Genomic DNA, 20844 nt, shown 5'->3' on the forward strand with positions numbered 1-20844 from the left:
GGACAGGGGTGTAGGTAGAGGTGGCAGTCACACCTGGGCCCTGGTGCCTGAGGGGGGGGGCCCAGTTAGAAGCTTTCCTTTGGGGCCCAGGAGTCTCAAGTGGAGTGTGGGAATAGCCGAGCTACATATGAGCCGTGATCAGAGCGATCCTACTATGCACACGAGCGATTCACTTTCATCATGTATGTGCAGATGCACTTGTCAACCACTATTATTCACAACTGTCTTGACCTGAAACGATTGAGAAGCAGAAGTTCCGTCAGTGGTATTTAGGTGGCATTATGATAAAGGACAGAGGATTGTACAGATCTGGACGCTGGAGCTGGTCAGTCTAGCAGAGCGGAGTTTGTCATTTGTCTCTTCTTATCTGGAGATGACGTATCAATATATTATAATATTTTGCATACATATAACAAAGTCAGCTTTGCTACATCTGTAGGTCGATACCGCACAGTGCAATGTCAGGGGTCTGGTACAGGACATTTAGGGTCTATTCACACGTCCGTTGTTTCTTTCCTGATCTGTTCCGTTTTTTGCTGAACAGATCTGGACCAGATCTGGACCCATTTATTTTCAATGGGTCCTGAAAAAAAATCTGACATTGTGCTGTCCGTTTTTTTTCAGGACCCATTGAAAATGAATGGGTCCAGATCTGGTCCAGATCTGTTCAGCAAAAAACGGAACAGATCAGGAAACAAACAACGGACGTGTGAATGGACCCTTACCTCTCTGCTTCATAGGATTTCTCAGGCCTAAAGGGGCCGTCAGGATTAGGAAACATGGCCGCTTCCCTCCAGGACCAGCTCCACACCCTTCACAGGTGGTGGTCAACGGGGCCGAGCGGTAATACCACACATGACCTGCGAGTGGGTCTGGAAGAAATCGGCCATGTTTGTGCAATCCTGGACAACTCCTGAGATGATGGAAAAGTAGTGACGGGACAACAGGCCATTACATGTCCACATGGCTCTCACTACAAGCAGTGATTACGAGGGATGATGGCAGAGCAACGATCCCAGAAAGACACAAGAACATAAATGAAAGTAAAGGAAACCGAGGCGGTGACGCCGGAGTCCGTAAGGGAGAAGCGCCACGAAAACGGTGGCCACGGAAAAGGCTGATATCTGGAGGAAAAAAAGGCAACCAGTCTGGAATCACAATCCTTTTGCAGGTATCACCCGACGCCCTCTTATTTTGCGCTTTGATTGTTGCAAATCACTTGTGACCGCCGCTGATATTACCTACGGGGGCTGCGACATTTTATTTCTGCTACAGCAGAGCCACGGGGACGTGAAGCCGCAGGAACACGTGATGTCACACGGTGCCCTTGTAATCCACATCCCCAGTGTTCACATAGCAGAAAAATATGCCTTGCACCACTGGACTGGAACATGTGGCAGAAGCCTGGAGCCGACCCTTAGACTTTGTCCGTGGCGCGGTTTGCACTTTGCACTGCCAAGGAATCTGCTGCCCCCATTCAATTAGGCTAATCCACGTGCGGCTACTCGTGTAAACGGGGTGCGCCCCTGTGGCCAGTGACTGGCTGTAGGGATCACGTGTTGGGAGGACCTGAAGCGGGATCTGCCAGGTAATCAATGATCACTTCTGCCCTGTGTTGTCAGAGAGCCCCTTTAAAGGACATCTGATTAGTCCCTATGGCACCGGCTGACCCGTTACACGTGCGCTTTGTAGCTGAAGGCGTCTGTGTTGGGCCCTGTTCAGATGTGCCCGCGTTGCTGAGAATGATGTTTTAATATATGCAAATGAGCCTCTAGGAGCCACGGGGGCGTTACAGTTACACGCCCTCGCCTACTTTAATTGACGGGGCCAGGCTTTATAATGTTTACACTGCCTTGTCCGGTCAATTAAAGTGCAAAGGGCGCGGCAGCTGCAGAGAAAACAGAGCCTCTCGGTGTAATGGCAACGCCCTTGTTGCTCCTAGAGGCTCATTTGCATATATTTATATTTTATTTGCAGCTTTCAGCTGCCAAGACCAGTGTTTGGCGTGGCTAGCTACAAGCGACGGGGCAGGTACAGTCGCCCATGACTTGTGACCAGTGATGCCCAACCTGCGCCCCTCCAGCTGTTGCAAAACTACAACTCCCATCATGCCCTGCTGTAGGCTGTCCAGGCATGCTGCGAGTTGTCATTTTGCAACAGCTGGACGGGCGCAGGTTGGGCATCCCTGACTCAGACTAAGCTGTAGTACCGGGCACAGCTGCTGCTCCCCTTCTTCATGATTCTGGAGCCCCACCAATCAAGCAATGATGCCCTATTCCCCCCCCCCCCCCCGGAACAGAAGAACAACACACTTATAATAATGAGTACATCAATGCCAGCTAATATAATATGCCCCCCCACCCGCCCCAGACCCTCCCCCGAGCAGCCGCTACCTCACTGCAGCCAGGTGGTGTCTATAGTCGTTGGATACTGACTGCTACAAAGTGTCAGTTGGACTAGGCTCCGCCCACAGGCAAGGAGCTCCGCCCCAGCAGGAGAGGTTCCTCTGCTAGTTATTCCTGGGAGAGCTGGCACATTATACCCATCTATAACAACCTGCAGTCTGATTAACCCTTTCAGTGGTTCTGTGGCGTATTTTTCATAGGCTTCTCTATAGGACTTTATTCACACCAGAAAAAAAATGCAGAGACATAATGTCAGCGTGCCGCCGCTGAAGCCGTGAACCCGCAGTGATGGCGGCTGCACTTATCTCTGAGGCAGTAATCGGTAGCTGCGCAGGAGAATGTGTCATGCCTCGGACGTTATCTGCAGATTGGTTTTATCGACAAGTTCTTTTCACATTTTTATCTTACAGATAATGACGCAGTGAAGTCATAAATGAGCGGCGCAGACTCCGGGGTTACAGCCCTGCCGGGGGCGCCGTTCAGTGCCATCAGCTCATTACTGTCCACTCTGAAGGGCGCAGCCACGTGGCGCAAAAAATCCATTCGGATTTGCCACAGGTTTCACTCTGTGCATTAGAATGGACAGAAAGGAGCGCCATGCTGCGGATGTCAAATTCCTGCATTCATTATGCGGTGTGAGTGTGCCACTTGTCGCCATATATTCCACTTTGCTGCCGCTGTATTAGGGTCCATTTACACGTCCGTAGTGTAATGCGGATCCGCAATACACCCGGCCGGCACCCCCATAGAACTGCCTATTCTTGTCCGCAATTGCAGACAAGAATAGGACATGTTCTATTTTTTGGGGGAGCTGCACTACGGAAATGCGGAGGCGGACAGGACACTGTGTGCAGTCCGCATCTCTTCCAGCCTCATCGAGAATGAATGGGTCCGGATTCATTCTGCGACGTTGCGGAACGGATCCGGACGGGTGAATGGACCCTTAAGCCTTAGTCCAGACATCAGTGATTCACGGACAGTACACACACCCAATGATTTTAACGTATTCATACATCTGATTTCTCACCATCAGTCGGATCCATCATGCCCAATATAGTCTATGGATCCGTAAAAAATTACGGACACAACGCTGATGGAATCCATTCTCCGTCAGTGTTTTTTCATGGACAGAACGGACATCGTCACGAACACGCTTAGCGATCATCTGCCGAAAAAGGTGTAGTACAGCCTCAAGTGAACTGCTGCAAACAAACTCAGCTCAGATACATATGGAGGGCTCAGTATTACTTGCTCAATCTGCACGCTGGTGTCAGCGGTTGTAGGGTCGCTGTGTCATCCATCAGGGATGTAGGCAGAAAGTTCTCTCACTTCAGCAAGTGGCATTTATCATGTAGAGAAAGTTAATACAAGGCACTTACTAATGTATTGCGATTCTCCATATTGCCTCCATTGGTGGCTGGATTCCTTTTCCCATTACACATGGCTCGTTTCCATGGTTACGACCACCCTGCAATCCAGCAGAGGTCATCGTGCTTGCAAAATATAGAACACCTATGTGCGCTCCCATGATCCCGGCCACCAGGGAGGCCAAGGGTTTTTCCTATAGTGTTCAAGCAAGACCACCACTGATGGATTGCAGGGTGGTCATAACCATGAAAACAAGCAGTGTATATTGTGATGGAAAAATGAAGCTAGCCAGCAAAGGCAGCAATATGGAGAATCACAATACATTAGTAAGTACCTGGTATTAAAGGGGTATTTCCACCACAAACAATGGGGGCATATCGCTAGGATATGCCCCCATTGTCTGATAGGTGTGGGTCCCACCCCTGGGACCCGCACCTACAACGAGAACAGAGCGGGGAGAGCTGTGGCTGGAGGACCCCAGATTTCCTGGGGTCCGTCCACCATCAAGCAGTGCTCCCCGCTGCCGCAGAAGTGAATGGGAGCGCACCGCGCATGTGCAGCCCCCGCTCCCATTCATTTCTATGGGGCAGACGGAAATAGCAGAGCCAGTCCCCGACTGCGGTAGGTCACGGCTGCTCTTTACCCAGTCCCTGGCTGAGGTAGGTCACGGCTGCTCTTTACCCAGTCCCTGGCTGAGGTAGGTCACGGCTGCTCTTTACCCAGTCCCTGGCTGAGGTAGGTCACGGCTGCTCTTTACCCAGTCCCTGGCTGAGGTAGGTCACGGCTGCTCTTTACCCAGTCCCTGGCTGAGGTAGGTCACGGCTGCTCTTTACCCAGTCCCTGGCTGAGGTAGGTCACGGCTGCTCTTTACCCAGTCCCTGGCTGAGGTAGGTCACGGCTGCTCTTTACCCAGTCCCTGGCTGAGGTAGGTCACGGCTGCTCTTTACCCAGTCCCTGGCTGAGGTAGGTCACGGCTGCTCTTTACCCAGTCCCTGGCTGAGGTAGGTCACGGCTGCTCTTTCCCAGTCCCTGGCTGAGGTAGGTCACGGCTGCTCTTTACCCAGTCCCTGGCTGAGGTAGGTCACGGCTGCTCTTTACCCAGTCCCTGGCTGAGGTAGGTCACGGCTGCTCTTTACCCAGTCCCTGGCTGAGGTAGGTCACGGCTGCTCTTTACCCAGTCCCTGGCTGAGGTAGGTCACGGCTGCTCTTTACCCAGTCCCTGGCTGAGGTAGGTCACGGCTGCTCTTTACCCAGTCCCTGGCTGAGGTAGGTCACGGCTGCTCTTTACCCAGTCCCTGGCTGAGGTAGGTCACGGCTGCTCTTTACCCAGTCCCTGGCTGAGGTAGGTCACGGCTGCTCTTTACCCAGTCCCTGGCTGAGGTAGGTCACCGCTGCCGACATGTTTCTGCTTGTCAGACAGTAGCTAGTGAGCAGTGGGGACCACGGCAGCCTGGCAATATGACTGGCCCTGCGGGTTCCATGGCATCCCTTGGCAGACCTACATCATTCCTCCAGTTTTGCATTCAATAATTTAGACTTTCCTGATAATGTAGCGCTGGTCCGCCGGATGATATCCGATAAACCAGCGCCCATAACACTCCTTTATTATCAGAACTTCACGCAGGGTCCAGTCAGGACCGAGGAAAAGTCACATTTTCCCTGCTAAAGTCAGGCACCCGTTTTGGGCAGCCTGTACCCAGCAGCCGACACATTCTGCCCTAAAACATCTGATGGACAAAACTTACATTGGCCTCACAATGGGTGCCATCTCCAGCTTGGCTCCTATAGGGTTAAGCGGGGCTTCTAACCCCAGGTGTTGGCCCCATTGTTGTTGTGTAGAGGGCTGGGTCCGTGTAATCACTCAGCCAAGATGTGACACCGCCACACGTTCACACCCAGATTTTTTTTTTTTATTGTTATAGAAGGGAAAGGTGACGAAACGCCTACATTGCACACCCGGGTGCCAAGACTTTCGGTTTACACCCTAGAGACAGTCCGAGAGGGCACAACCCCAATTAGCTTTACAATTTAAAGGAGCACCCAGCCGAAGGCCTCTTGCACTGCGAACGTAAGGGATCCGCGCTGCAAATTACGGTCCGCAATGCACGGGCACCGACCGCGGGGCAGCTGCATGTGGATCACAGACCCATTCACTTGAATGGGGTCCGCAATCTGTCCGTTCTGCAAAAAGATAGAACAAGTTCTATCTTTTTGCGGAACGGAAGCGCGGAATGGAACACCACAGAAGCACTCCGTAGTGCTTCCGTTCCGTGCCGCATCTCTAGACCCATTCAAGTGTATGTGTCCGCATCCGTGATGCAGAATGCACACTGCTGCTGACCCGTGTATGGCGGAACTGTCGTATGCGGCCCGCAGCATGGGCATGGAGCCCTTACGTTCATGTACAAGAGGCCTAAGGGCTCATGCACACAAACGTATATTCTTCCCGTGTCCGTTACGTTTTTTTTTTTGCGGACCGTACACGGAGCCATTCATTTCAATAGGTCCGCAAAAAAAACTGAAGTTACTCTGTGTGCATTCCGTTTCCATATGTCCGTATTTACGTTCCGACAAAAAATAGAACACGTCCTATTATTGTCCACATTACGGACAAGGATAGTACTGTTCTATCAGGGGCCGTCATCCGTATTGTTTGCGGACCGCAAAATACATACAGTAGTGTGCATGAGCCCTAAAGCCTCATCCGAACTCTGTTGCTCTTGATTATCAGCTAGGGAAACGCAGACAGAAATCATTGCGACTCTGCCTCCGCTTCCGCTATGTCACTCGACAACTGTGATGTCGGCGACCGATGCGGAGGAAGGAAACGGAGGGGAAGAGTTTCTTAGCTCCTGACCTTACGAGACCCAAAACATTACAAGTCCTTTAGTGACAAATGAGAGACAGGCGTGTTCCCTGCTGACATCACGCAGCATGAGACGGCACATCAGATACCACCCCACAGTCACATGAGACACACCGTCACAGGGTGACAAGCCGCACCAGCCACCGTAATATGATGGAACAGCCCACCGTCCCCTCCTGATCACACCCACAGTCATATGCAGAGGCCATCACCTACCTTCACCTCTCACCTACTTACCCAAAGATGCAGTGTCCTCTTAAGAGTCACTATTTAACAAAGGACTTAAGTCCGCTCAGGCACGGCTCCAGCGCCTCCCCTCCCCCCCCCCTGGAGTTCATAGTCCCTGGTTCTAGGACTTTGCAGGTTGGGCCCCTCACATGTGGGGTGGTCTCTGCAGATCGCTTGACATTCCACCTCGCCCACAAGTCCTGGGCGCAGCCTCCCCTACTCAGGGCCCCAACATAATTACCAACTGCTGAGGGCACAAGAAAGTCCCTCAAACAAGATGCCTCCTGCCCGGTGATCTCACAAGACTCATACTCACCTTGCGTTATCTGCCGCCTTACATAGGACTGCCAGAAAACCTGCTGAGTGACGTGAACTCAGAGGGTGGTCAGGATGCTTGAATGACAAAGTAAACTCTGCTACATCTGTCCAGAAATACTCCTCCAGTCTTTCTGTGAAGTTTCGGAGCTCCACCGCCTGCTACCTCAAGCACCTGATTTCACCATGGACTATCACACCCATCCTTCCCCTTTTTTGCCCGCCTCACCCTCCTCGCTCTATAGGCTCACACAAAACACTCCAGATGTGACAGACTTTAGACAAGAGTGCAGGGGGTGGCAGAGAGACCGTCCCTCCACCCTGTGCCTGGCACACTCAGCGACTGGGACATACACACACTTAACCCCCTCCTGCCCGGCATCAGTCATGGGCCTGTTACCCATTGACACACCTCATGGGACCGATGGCAACCAGGCTCCCAGCCGGACAGGTGGCCGCACTTTACCAGTGCCCACAGGTGCCAACTTTGGCGATCTGAAAGAAGTTGCTTACCTGACGTTGTGAAGGGGATCCCTGACACTCCCAAGCCTGACAGAGAGAGCGTGAAAGAGGGAAAGGAGGAAGGAAGGAGAAAGAGAGGGAGATCTGGGTAACCACACCCCGTGTGACTCAACTGCACTCTGCAAACAGAGATCCTGCCTGCTGGTAATTAGGGAGGGCTCTGAACTGGAACAGCGGTGAGGCAGGGCCTGCACAACAGGCCGAGCCGACAGCACACCCTTCCTGCAGGCAGCCGTCCCACCACACCCTCCTGCAGCTGGAGGGGACTACAAAGTCCAGAAGGAACAATAAAGCCAATGTACCTGTAGTTATAAAGTGTCACCCCAGCCTCCGACCACTATATGTAACAATATATACATTGTATCTGTAGTTATGAAGTGTCACTCCAGCCTCCGACTACCATAAGTGACAATATATACAATGTATCTGTAGTTATAAAGTGTCACTCCAGCCTCCGACTACCATAAGTGACAATATATACAATGTACCTGTAGTTATAAAGTGTCACTCCAGCCTCCGACTACCATAAGTGACAATATATACAATGTACCTGTAGTTATAAAGTGTCACTCCAGCCTCCGACTACCATAAGTGACAATATATACAATGTACCTGTAGTTATAAAGTGTCACTCCAGCCTCCGACTACCATAAGTAACAATATATACAATGTACCTGTAGTTATAAAGTGTCACTCCAGCCTCCGACTACCATAAGTGACAATATATACAATGTACCTGTAGTTATAAAGTGTCACTCCAGCCTCCGACTACCATAAGTAACAATATATACAATGTACCTGTAGTTATAAAGTGTCACTCCAGCCTCCGACTACTATAAGTAACAATATATACAATGTACCTGTAGTTATAAAGTGTCACTCCAGCCTCCGACTACCATAAGTAACAATATATACAATGTACCTGTAGTTATAAAGTGTCACTCCAGCCTCCGACTACTATAAGTAACAATATATACAATGTACCTGTAGTTATAAAGTGTCACTCCAGCCTCCGACTACTATATGTAACAATATATACAATGTACCTGTAGTTATAAAGTGTCACTCCAGCCTCCGACTACCATACGTAATAATATATACAATGTACCTGTAGTTATAAAGTGTCACTCCAGCCTCCGACTACCATAAGTAACAATATATACAATGTACCTGTAGTTATAAAGTGTCACTCCAGCCTCCGACTACCATAAGTAACAATATATACAATGTACCTGTAGTTATAAAGTGTCACTCCAGCCTCCGACTACTATAAGTAACAATATATACAATGTACCTGTAGTTATAAAGTGTCACTCCAGCCTCCGACTACCATAAGTAACAATATATACAATGTACCTGTAGTTATAAAGTGTCACTCCAGCCTCCGACTACTATAAGTAACAATATATACAATGTACCTGTAGTTATAAAGTGTCACTCCAGCCTCCGACTACTATATGTAACAATATATACAATGTACCTGTAGTTATAAAGTGTCACTCCAGCCTCCGACTACCATACGTAATAATATATACAATGTACCTGTAGTTATAAAGTGTCACTCCAGCCTCCGACTACCATAAGTAACAATATATACAATGTACCTGTAGTTATAAAGTGTCACTCCAGCCTCCGACTACTATAAGTGACAATATATACAATGTACCTGTAGTTATAAAGTGTCACTCCAGCCTCCGACTACCATAAGTAACAATATATACAATGTACCTGTAGTTATAAAGTGTCACTCCAGCCTCCGACTACTATAAGTAACAATATATACAATGTACCTGTAGTTATAAAGTGTCACTCCAGCCTCCGACTACCATAAGTGACAATAAATACAATGTACCTGTAGTTATAAAGTGTCACTCCAGCCGCAGACTACCATAAGTAACAATATATACAATGTATCTGTAGTTATAAAGTGTCACTCCAGCCTCCGACCACTATATGTAACAGTATATACAATGTACCTGTAGTTATAAAGTGTCACTCCAGCCTCCGACTACTATATGTAACAATATATACAATGTACCTGTAGTTATAAAGTGTCACTCCAGCCTCCGACTACCATAAGTAACAATATATACAATGTATCTGTAGTTATAAAGTGTCACTCCAGCCTCCGACTACTATATGTAACAGTATATACAATGTACCTGTAGTTATAAAGTGTCACTCCAGCCTCCGACTACTATAAGTAACAATATATACAATGTACCTGTAGTTATAAAGTGTCACTCCAGCCTCCGACTACTATATGTAACAATATATACAATGTATCTGTAATTATAAAGTGTCACTCCAGCCTCCGACTACTATATGTAACAATATATACAATGTATTTGTAGTTATAAAGTGTCACTCCAGCCTCCGACTACTATATGTAACAATATATACAATGTACCTGTAGTTATAAAGTGTCACCCCAGCCTCCGACTACTATATGTAACAGTATATACAATGTACCTGTAGTTATAAAGTGTAGCTCCAGCCTCCGACTACTATATGTAACAGTATATACAATGTATCTGTAGTTATAAAGTGTCACTCCAGCCTCCGACTACTATATGTAACAGTATATACAATGTATCTGTAGTTATAAAGTGTCACTCTAGCCTCCGACTACTATATGTAACAGTATATACAATGTATCTGTAGTTATAAAGTGTCACTCCAGCCTCCGACTACCATAAGTAACAATATATATAATGTATCTGTAGTTATAAAGTGTCACTCTAGCCTCCGACTACTATATGTAACAGTATATACAATGTATCTGTAGTTATAAAGTGTCACTCCAGCCTCCGACTACCATAAGTAACAATATATACAATGTATCTGTAGTTATAAAGTGTCACTCTAGCCTCCGACTACTATATGTAACAGTATATACAATGTATCTGTAGTTATAAAGTGTCACTCCTGTTCTCAGTAAATTTGCTGGGGCTGATGTCCTGGCTCCGGGCCAGCCCCGCCACTCCCTCAACGACTTTTTTTATTTACACCAAAAACCAGCGTCACAATCTTTGCAAATGACCCCCAACATATATAAGACATAAAGCAATACACCACGAGGTGGGGACGTTTTGGTACAAGGTACCACTCCATGCACTGACTAGCCCAAGCTGTTTTACACCGGTCCACATTCACTAATGTGAGCGCTCGTAGATTCTGGCACCGCAATTCCAGCATAGAATTCACAAAGTAAGAGGTTATCCCATCTTAGACATAGCGATATGCCCCCATTGTCTGATAGGTGCGGGTCCCACCTCTGGGACCCGCACCTACAAGGAGAACGGAGCGGGGAGAGTTGTGGCTAGAGGACGCCGGGTTTCCCGGGGGTCCGTCCACCACCAGATGCAGCTCCCCGCCTCTCCCATTGAAGTGAATGGGAGCACACTGCGCATGTGCGGCCACCGCTCCCATCAATTTCTATTGGGCCGACGGAAATAGCCGAGCCAGCGCTCGGCTATTTTCGGCGACTCCATAGAAATGAATGGAGGGCGGCTGTGCATGCGCAGTGCGCCCTCCTCAACTCTCTCCGCTCCGTTCTCCTTGTAGGTGTGGGTCCCACCTCTATCAGACAATGGGGGCACATCCTCCCTGTGATGGGAATACCCCTTTAAGCCAAAAGCCGATATAAAGTTAGACAAAAGTGTCTGCACCAAACAAGATCCGGTTTGAGCCCCTGTATCAGTCAGGTCTCAGTTTCTGACATCTATAGGATTGTTTTTTGTGGCATACTTTTTAAATGTTGTGCAGCGGTCGAGACATAAAGACGCGTGGAAGCCGCGCAGCCGGTCCGGTCTGCTGGATGTGTGCAGGGCTTAGGACAAGAATTGATACATATTTTGTGACTATGAATATCCAATGAGCCTCTGAAATGATACATTGTATCCAGGAGGCCTCTGTACTAGAACTGTATCGCTCGACTATCGTCCCTGGATGCTCCTTAGCGGGAAAAGCAGCAGCGAGGAACGCGCTCCGGGGGAAACGCTGAAGTGTGAAAACAGTAAACGCGATGCTCTTTTTAGAAATTGTCGCTCTCCAGAGGCCGGAGAGACGCATTAATAAGCAGCTCTCTGGAGCAATAACTGGAGGATCTGTCATTAGTGTTCTAACTACGTGGGTTGTCTATTAACCCATCAGTGGCTGGTGCCCAGCAGCACTGTTAGGCCTCGGTATGTCTTTATTCAGCATTTTGCGGTCTGCAAAAAACGGATCCGCAAAAAATACAGATGACATCCGTGTGCATTCCATTTTTTTTGTGGAACGTAACAGTAATAATAGGACAATAATAGGACATGTTCAATCTTTGAACGGAACGGAAAAACAGAAATACGGAAACGGAAGGCATTTGGAGTACCTTCCTTTTTTTTTTTGCGGATCCATTGAAATCAATGGTTCTGTATACGGAACACAAAAAACGGAACGTAAACGGAAAAAAAAACGTTTGAGTGCAAGAGGCCTAATAGTTGTAATGTTACTCCATTAAAGGGACTGACGTAGAGAGAGGGGAACATCTAATTTGTATGAATATGACGGCCTCCTGACGGCGGATGTCGGGGGGGATGAGGACTGGATAGCTGGATTCCAACATGTCTGATGGTTTGGTTTTAGGGATAAGAGCTGCTGGACTGGGGGGGAGACACAGAGGGGTCTGGAGGTGATCAGAGGCCTGGTGGATGCTGATAGAAATGATGAAGGATCTTTGTCTCTCGGTAACAGGCGGATCCAGTCACCGGGGGGGATTTCCCAATCCCCATTCACACATTACATTAATGATTGCGCTGCACATGTGTAATTGGTCCTCAGAGAGTTGCTGTCAGGCTCATGTCTCAATCCATCTCAGGCTCCTTTCACACTAGCGTTCGGCTGTCCGCTTGTGAGCTCCGTTTGAAGGGGCTCACGAGCGGACCCGAACGCTTCCGTCCAGCCCTGATGCAGTCTGAATGGATGCGGATCCGCTCAGACTGCATCAGTCTGGCGGCGTTCAGCCTCCGCTTCGCTCAGCAGGCGGACACCTGAACGCTGCTTGCAGCGTTCGGGTGTCCGCCTGGCCGTGCGGATCCGTCCAGACTTACAATGTAAGTCAATGGGGACGGATCCGTTTGAAGATGCCACAATATGGCTCAATCTTCAAACGGATCCGTCCCCCATTGACTTTCAACGGATCCGTCTGAGGCAAATTTCACACTTAGCTTTTTTTTGCCAATATAATGCAGACGGATCCGTTCTGAACGGAGCCACCGTCTGCATTAATATGATCGGATCCGTTCAGAGCGGATCCAATCGAACGCTAGTGTGAAAGTAGCCTCAACTGTCAGGATCTGCTTCCTTCAGGGCAGTTCTGTGCAACCACAACTCCCAGCATGCTCCAACAACTTGTAACTTTAAAAACAGCTTTATTGGGGGCGGGGGGGGGAGTACATTCTGTAAATCACTGGCTTAGGGTATACTATAATAGCGCTATCCCTGCTTGATGATATTCCATTATCCTGGGCTCCACGCAGACGGCACGGTACAGACCTCAACCCAGAAATCCTAAATATTCAGCCACCTACCAACTAGCAGCCATCTTCCACGAAGATCCCTAATAGTTATATTCCTGAGGCCGACCTGTGACTCCAGATTAGCTGCATTGACTACTGGAGTCTCATGTATTATCTGAGACTCAGGCTGCTGCTCTGCCCCTCCCCCATGCTTTACACTGCAGCTCTGCTTGTTTATATTGCTGCTGTGTATAAGAACAAGCTCGGCAGGAATTATATGGAAAGATGATTTATATTACAAGAGGGAATGAGCACAACCCAAAAGTGAGAAGAATATCCATAAACTGAGGGAGGGGCCTCTATATAAGGTCCCTTCTTATATATGGACGCTGAAGGGCCTCGCATTCAGAACCAGGGGTGGGGTTTATAAAGCACCTAGTGATTCTGGTTATGATTACATCTTCAGCTTGTCTTCTAACTAAGGCCTCTTACACATGAACGTGTGCGCTCCGTGGATGTATTGCGGAACGCATTTGCAGATCCACAATACACGGGCGCCACTCAGTGTGCATTCTGCATCACGGGTGCGGACCCATTCACTTGAATGGGTCCGCAAATATGGAGATGTGGAATGGAAGCATGGAACGGAACCCTACGGAAGCAGACAGCCTACAGCAGGGCATGGTGGGAATTGTAGTTTTACAACAGCTGGAGAGCTGCAGGTTGGCCAGCCCTGCACTACGGGGTATGGGGTTTCGTCCCATACTTCCGTTCTGCAAAAAGATAGAACATGTCCGATGTTTTTGTGGAACGAGCGGTTCGTGGACCCATTAAAGTGAATGGCTCCGCGATCCGCTGCCCCTCGGTCGGTGTTTGTGCATTGCGGCCCGCAGAACGGCCACGGGGCGCACACGGTTCGTGTGCAAGAGGCCTAAGGGTATGTTCATATAGGCAGGATTTGATGAGGATTTAGGTGAGAATCCTATCCCTATGCTCAGCAAATACATTCTGCATCTAATGATTACTCCACGTGCGGACCTGTGGTATATCCACGCGAGAAACCACAATGTCGGCCTTGGATCCTCCTGTAAATGCAGATGTTAGGTCCTACCCTAAGGCCGGATTCAGACTGCTGTTCTGATTTCTGTTGACTAAACTCAGACGTCCATTTTTTCCCCAGACCCTTTTTTATGGACATTAAATCTCAAATGGAAAAAGGCCAAGAATGGCGCATGCTGTGAGCGCAGAACTGCATCCTTCCATGGGTCAAGGTGCTATGCGGGTGCAGTGCAGATAGGGCGTCATTGTCTGGCACAACTTATGGGCACGCATGCTTAGTGCTCATTGCTTCTGTATGGGTTACCTAACCATAGTTATGGGCCCCTGAAGGCAGAGGGCCAATGTGCAAATGGCCCCAGGTACCCTCCAGGAATCCTATGTTTTTCTGCAGTGGTTGTCGGCTGGTTTCCCTGACAGAGGAGAAAGGACGTTTTTATCATTGTCCTCAGTGCAGGGACAAACTCTCCAGTCGCCGAGTGACGAACCCCACATGACAAATACCTCTCTCCTGTCACCAAGAGTGGGCCGCTGCCTCCAAGTGTGTGAAAGGTCTAGAGCAGTGCATTCCTGGTATCCTAGGGATGGGGGCAGGCAGCCAGCCAAGATAAGGGTTAAGGTGTGTAGGGGAGGTATGTGCCCGTGTGAGGTGGGTGGGAGGGAATGTCTGCTGTGTGGGCCAGTGTATGGACCGGCGAGGAATGCATCGGCATGCCAGTGCAGGGAGGGGACATCTAAGGACTTTACAGTCCGACCCATTGTTCTGAGGACATGAAATGTAACACTGCCCCATTATACGGATGTCATATTCCTAAAGAACAGTGACCGGTCTGTCTGCAGCGTCAGCCTCAATACCTCCCAGTGACGTGCCCTGCCAAATACCATCATACCATACAGCTGGCACAGCTGTGGATTTGGCATGCTTGCTGGCGCAGACAGGATGTTATACAATTGAAGTCACCTGGACTATGCTGCGTCTAGAGCCGGGGCACTCAAGTACTTTTTGTAAAGGTCCTCATACCTGGGTCTGCTGTAGGGGGAAGTCACACCTCTAAACCCACCCAGTCCCATTCCTGCTAACCACACAGTAATAGTGCCCCCCCCCCCCCCACACAATAATAGTGCCCCTCCACACAGTAATAGTGCCCCCCCACACAGTAATAGTGCCCCCTTTGTGCCTCCCCACACAGTAAGAATGTTCTTTTAGTGCCCCTCAGAGTAGGATGATTCCTTAAGTGCCCCCCGCACAGTATGATGTACCCATAAATGCTCCCCCCTTAAAGGGATTGTCCACTTTTGCGATATTGATGACCTATCCTCAGGAGCCACCCCGCTCACAGTTGTCCTGGGGGACTTGCATTATCCACCTCTGGACTGAAGAGAACAAACATGGTGGATGCTCCTGGTCCTCTAACCAACCCTTAAAGGGGCTTTCCAGTTTGCATCAACATCCTTTAATATAATCATTTATGAAGGTCACTTTTAGGCTTCATACACATGACTGTATGTGTTTTGCGATCAGATGACGTCCCTGTTGCATCAGTTTTTTTTTTTTTGCGGACCCTCTGACCTCAATGAATTCATGATCCTCATTTTGCGGCCAAGAATAGAACATGTTCTATCTTTTGCAAATGTACAAAGGGATGCGGAATCATCCTTGTGCTTTTCGCATCTGTCCTCCACGTACGTGTCCTATACTTGGCCGCGCTGCAGTGTGAACGAGAGATTTACCAAAATATACGTCACAGGATGATGACCGGATCCGTAAAAAAAGACATCCGTGTGCATTTCGTATTTTGCAGAACGGAACAGCTGGCCCCTAATGGAACATCCTATGCTTGTCGGTAATGCGGACAATAATAGGACATGTTCTTTTTTTTGCGGAATGGACATACGGAAACAAAATGCACACGGAGCAACTTCAGTTTTTTTGCAAACCCATTGAAATTAAAAATCCGCTAAAAAAAACCGGATCGGACATGGAAAGAAAAAACATTTGTGTGCATAATCACTAAACCTGATTGGTGCACAGTAGGGAATTTAGCGGGACACAAAGGTGCTCATTCACGTTCATGCCCCTGGACGCAGGACAAGCGGGATTTCTTTGATACAGTAATTACAAGATGATATGTGGCCTTGAAGGGGTTAATCTGTAAGGTGTCTGGTTTTTACACCACAGGCCGTGGTTATATGTCTTTTGTGATTACTTGATTCTATACGCCACAATTACGGATAGCGAAGGACTGTCCGAAATGCGTGAAAAGCGGGCATCGCTTCTAATGCATTTTTAATGTGACCGAATAAACTCTGGAAGATTTTAGGCTGTCCAAGCTTGCTGGGAGTTGTAGTTTTGCAACAGCTGGAGAGTTGGGCATCCCTGCCTTACATCATCTATACCGCCACGCTCTGTCTTATATCTCTATAGTCCAGTCTGACACTAACATTTCAGAAACTTCCTGTGAGCGCTGCTGGAGAGGCGGATGTTTATTTTCCTGCCACTCGGCAGATGAACTTCTGTCGCTTTGTGCAAATTCTAAGAACAATGTTCATAATATTATCGGCTTAAAAAATGAAGTACAAAGAATGCAGAGCAGTCTAAGACTGAAGGCACTAATCAAAAAGCGCCAACAGCTACGCATCCAATTAATTGAGCATTTTGGACACTTTTTGCACCTTAGGAGACATCAAAAGTGTAAAAAAAAAAAAAAAAAAAAAAAAAAAAAAAAAAGCCGGTGTCACTAAAAGAAATGATAAAATGTGTAATATTAATGCGTGTGCCGCCACACTGGCACAATGCGGATACTGAAGTAATGCATCCCAGCCCAGAGATGACGGGAAGAAAAGGGTCTAATGAAGGGGCTCGGCTCTAATTGGTATTGCCAGCCTTAGGCTACATGCACACAAACGTTGTTTGTTTTTCGTGTCCGTTCCGTTTTCTTTTGCGGATAGGATGCAGAATCATTCATTTCAATGGGTCCGCAAAAAATGCAGACAGCAAACTGTGTGCTGTCCGCATCAGAAAAATAGAATATGTCCCATTCTTGTCCGTTTTAGGCATTGTTACAATGGATCCGCAAAAAAACAAAAACGGATGGCATCATTTATTTTTATTTTTTTTGCGGATCCACAAAACACATACGGTCGTGTGCATGTAGCCTTTTGGAGACCTTGGGGTGTTGTCTCCTTCAAGTCCATACAGAAGCAGTTTGCAGCACAAATGACTAGAGCGGGGCTTTATATAAGGGTCCATTCACACGTCCGTTGTTTCTTTCCTGATCTGTTCCGTTTTTTGCGGAACAGATCTGGACCAGATCTGGACCCATTCATTTTCAATGGGTCCTGAAAAAAAAAAATCAGACAGCACAATGTCAGATTTTTTTTAAGGACCCATTGAAAATGAATGGGTACAGATCTGGTCCAGATCTGTTCAGCAAAAAACGGAACAGATCAGGAAAGAAACAACGGACGTGTGAATGGACCCTTATGGTGAGAAGCCCCAGGTTGTCGGAGAAAACAATGGTCCTTAAAATGGGGAAAGGAGGATGTGAATGACCCTCAAAGAACGTACAGAGACCACCATACAGGAATCAGAAAGACCTCAAGATTACGGATGAGCGAACTTTTTTTTTTTTTTAGTTCAGCGTACAAGGTTCAGGTTATCTAAGAATTCCATTATGGATTCTGCTACCAGGGACCATAAGTTCTGGTTCATGGTAGTGGAATTCTTAGATAACCCGAACCTTGTACGCCAACACTACTCAAGATCTAAAGAGAAGATGGGGTGAAGAGACACCACCACGCACATGGTGACCAGTACTTGAAGCCCAGTGGAGACCCTCTTTGTGACTCCCTCATTGATGATGTCACCACCCCCACCTGTTCCAGTCACGTCGTTAATTCCAGTTAATCGATTGACCCCCCCCTCCGCTCATGTTTCTCGCAGTCACCCAGCAGATATCTTCTCTCCCAGTTTTACTGCCGATTTCAGATAAGATTCTGCTCATAAATACATTTTTCTTCCGCTCGCACTAAACCGGGGATGGGGCGGTGTTGGGCAATCCGCAGGTTAGCTGATGACCCGTGCCATGACTTGTAGGTTATCAGTGCGCCGAGATGTAATCAGGACTGACTGAGCTATTCCGGAATATCACTGAGACAGTCTGTGGCCACATCAGGTCTCTGAGGCGGAGAGCGAACAGTTCAAACAAGCACATGACTCCTGTCTATTGATCGGAGCGAGCGAGGCGCCGGCCCGGGGGGCAGAGGGGCCCTCCAACAGAACCGCTCATAGGAATAACATCCTTTGTTCTTTATGGAGAAGACTAAATGTAAAAATTCACTAAAATCTAAAAAAAGGAGTCACTTTTAATTTCATTTTAACCCCTTACTGACCAAGCGTTTTTCTTCCCTTTTTCAACACCGCGTTCCACGAGCTATTACTTTGTAATTTCTCAGTCTATATAGCTCTACGAGGGCTTGTTTTTTGTGGGACAAGTTGTAGTTTTTAATGGCGCCATTTTTGGGGGTACACATAACTTTCTGATTAACTTTTATTAACTCTTTCTGGGAGGGAGATGGGAAAAACATCAAAACTGGCACTGCGTTTTTACGTTACAAATTTTACAACGATAATTTTTCGGTATAAATAATATAATATCTTTATTCTCTCAGTCAGTACGATTACAGTGATTTTTTTTTTACATTTTACTACTTTTTTGCAATAAAACACCCTTTTTTTTATTTTAAAGAAAAAAATGTTTTTGCATTAACACTTCCCAAGACCCATAACCTTTTTATTTTTCTTAATATGGAGTTGTTTGAGGGCTTGATTTTTGGGAAACGACTTGTATTTTTAATTGGTATCAATTTGGAGTAAATGGCGCTTTTTGATCGCTTATTAAGTTTTTTCAGTGCCAACTAAGAATATATTAGCAATTAAGTGTTTTTTTTTTTTTTTTTTTTTACAGTGTTCACAGTAGGGGATAAATTATGTGATATTTATGTAGTCCGGGTCGTTACGGATGCGGCAATACCAAACATATGGGGATGATTTTTATTTTCAATTTATTTTAATTAAAAAGCGTATTTTCAATGGAAAAAAAAAGTGTTATCCAGGCTGTTAGAGCCGGGGAACCGTGGAGTGCTGAGACTGGGCTGCAGTAAAAAAAAAGGCGGCGGCCCAGCCTAAGGCCCCTTAGTGACTGCAATACAAACATGTACGGGTGGTCACTAAGGGTTTAATTAATTGCATTGTTACCAAGTAATTTAAAGGTGCAGCCCAGAAGTAACATTCACTAATTAGTGCCATAAATAAATCAAATACAAATCCAGCTATGCAGACTACCTATTAATGTCATAATGTCAGCATGGCCTAGTATTATAGTAGTTATATTATTGTACATAGGAGGCAGTATTATAGTAGTTATATTCTTGTAAATAGTAGCAGTATTATAGTAGTTATATTCTCGTACATAGGAGGCAGTATTATAGTAGTTATAATCTTGTACATAGGAGGCAGTATTATAGTAGTTATATTCTTGTACATAGGAGCAGTATTATAGTAGTTATATTCTTGTACATAGGAGCAGTATTATAGTAGTTATATTATTGTACATAGGAGCAGTATTATAGTTGTTATAGTCTTGTACATAGGAGCAGTATTATAGTAGTTATATTCTTGTACATAGGAGCAGTATTATAGTAGTTATATTCTTGTAGATAGGAGCAGTATTATAGTAGTTATATTCTTGTACATAGGAGCAGTATTATAGTAGTTATATTCTTGTACATAGGAGCAGTATTATAGTAGTTATATTCTTGTACATAGGAGGCAGTATTATAGTAGTTATATTCTAGTACATAGGAGCAGTATTATAGTAGTTATATTCTTGTACATAGGAGCAGTATTATAGTAGTTATATTCTTGCACATAGGAGCAGTATTATAGTAGTTATATTCTTGTACATAGGAGGAGTATTATAGTAGTTATATTCTTGTACATAGGAGCAGTATTATAGTAGTTATATTACATAGGAGCAGTATTATAGTATATATATTCTTATACATAGGAGCAGTATTATAGCAGTTATAGTCTTGTACATAGGAGCAGTATTATAGTAGTAATATTCTTGTACATAGGAGCAGTATTATAGTAGTAATATTCTTGTACATAGGGGGTAGTATTATAGTAGTTATAGTCGTATCTCAGAGGCAGTATTACAGTACAGAGTACTAGATAAGGGGATCTAATAAATCTGCCACAGAGTATACATAACAGCTGAATAGGAAAGTAAAAATAAGAAAAGACATTCCACAGCTGAAGGTTTAGCATAATGTACGGAAGATTGCTGGCTGAGTTGTAATGGAAGGAAGTAAGGTTCTTCAGGAGGTTGGAGCAAGCACGAGGCTCTCAGTACACTAAGGTGGTCCTGCACAGCACATCCTCCTGGTTATGCACTCCTAAATTTGTCGCTTCCCCCATTTCTATATGTTCCTGTCAGAAAGCTGGGTGACAAACTCTCTGGAAGTTGTAACAGCGGCCATATTTGTTGCGTCTCAGTGTTTACAGATATTATTGCTGTCTGGA

The 20844-nt window shown here is 46.6% G+C and overlaps 1 protein-coding gene across 3 annotated transcripts in view; it reads right to left on the reverse strand.

Annotated features, from left to right (window-relative positions):
• ELOVL1 (ELOVL fatty acid elongase 1) overlaps window positions 1-20844 on the reverse strand; it is a 50465-nt gene that overhangs the window by 14774 nt on the left and 14847 nt on the right. Inside the window, exon 1 of one of the 3 annotated variants that reach the window (XM_044301656.1) lies at window positions 7696-7833. The exons of 1 other annotated variant lie outside the window; for it this stretch is intronic. The gene's annotated coding sequence lies outside the window, so the exon portion shown is untranslated. Of the gene's footprint in view, window positions 1-7183; window positions 7354-7695; window positions 7834-20844 lie in introns of those variants that run through there. One more of the 3 variants, XM_044301657.1, reaches the window with a different exon arrangement.

The sequence above is a fragment of the Bufo gargarizans genome, chromosome 7 (assembly GCF_014858855.1).
Source record: "Bufo gargarizans isolate SCDJY-AF-19 chromosome 7, ASM1485885v1, whole genome shotgun sequence".
In the NCBI taxonomy this organism is placed as follows: domain Eukaryota; kingdom Metazoa; phylum Chordata; class Amphibia; order Anura; family Bufonidae; genus Bufo; species Bufo gargarizans.